General features: G+C 40.1%; 1 pseudogene; it reads right to left on the bottom strand.

Annotated features, from left to right (window-relative positions):
* Positions 1–540: 540 nt before the first annotated feature.
* Positions 541–1,088, bottom strand: LOC150067306 (prolyl-tRNA synthetase associated domain-containing protein 1 pseudogene; annotated as a pseudogene).
* Between the last annotated feature and the right edge of the window lie 277 nt (positions 1,089–1,365).

Raw genomic sequence — 1,365 nt, forward strand, 5'->3', positions numbered from 1 at the left:
GCTGGTGGGTACATTACTTCTTGAATATTGATACCCCTTCTTACATTTTTTCACCCTATTTCCCTCCCCCACACCCTCCCAATCATCTTGTTTTCCCCTTCCCTTCCCTATTCCAAATAAACAAATAAAGATATATATATATATAATATACCAGGTAACATAGTCAGATACAGTAACAACATGAGACAAATGCCAAGGGAAAAAAAAGAATACAAAGAAATAATTTCACATACTACATTAAGAAAAGCAGTCACAAAGACTTGTTTCCATATCCTAGAGTTCATTTTGCTTAGCCTCTTCCTATATGGTCTTAATTTTTATACCATTTATTAATGTGGTGGTTGTTTCTTGGAGTATTTAATTTTGGGGGTTAAAATTTTTTGGACTCTAGGTATATTTTTGATATACGGTCCTTGGGTTTTTTTTTATAATGTACTGTGTGAAATAATTTTGTTTCATCTTTCTAAGATATTTATTGGAGATTTGAGTCTCCTGGACTATCCTATCTAGGCTGGCTTAGTATTAGAGGTATGAACCCAGCTACTAAATCTGTTTTGACCACTAACCCAGTAAGTTTTCATCAAAGTTCAGTATTAGGGGATCATGTCCTGTTGTCTTCACAAATGTGAGAAAGTCTTCAGGGCTCAGTCCCATGGTTGCACTATTAGTCATTGGGTGAAAGTACACCTTTTCATGTCCACCTTCCAGAAAAGCAGAATCCAGAACAAATTTCACATCTCCATCATCACAGAAGAGTGCCACGGGTGTGGCACAGCCTTGACCAACTTTTAGTTTTTCTAGCATGGCTGCTTCATCAGCAAACCACAGATTTCCACTCCCAACACCTAACTGCTTGGCAAGATCATTTAAATTAATTTGTCTGTCATGAAGAACTGACACCAGCCAGTAGCTTTTTTTCTTTTTGTCCTTAAGAAATAGGTTCTTACTATGAGCGCCTTTCATATGTTGGATATGAGGCATCATTTCTTCAACCGTAAACACACCTCGGGGTGCTCCACCACCTCGGTGCGGATGGAGAGGGCGCTGAGCTGCTGCTCCAGAGCAGACCGCATCTCGGTACCCGCCATGTCACTGCCACCAGGACCGAAAGGAGGCGCCAATCCTGGCCCGGCTGTGTGAAATTATTTTGTTTACCTTTCCTTTATCCCCTGTTGTCATTGTATTTTGTTTGTTTCTGCGTTTGCCTGGTAGCATGCATCTTAATATGTGTTTATCTGTTTTGGTGAAGGGAAGGGGAGCAAAATTGATGAGCCACGGACAAGGCAACAGGACAAGGCTAGATACTATGTTGCAAATGAACTTTTCAAATTGGGGGGGGACAATATTTAACAAGAAATGTATCCA

Source organism: Megascapheus bottae, chromosome 2, assembly GCF_031878675.1.
Source record: "Megascapheus bottae isolate mThoBot1 chromosome 2, mThoBot2.hap1, whole genome shotgun sequence".
Classification (NCBI taxonomy): domain Eukaryota; kingdom Metazoa; phylum Chordata; class Mammalia; order Rodentia; family Geomyidae; genus Megascapheus; species Megascapheus bottae.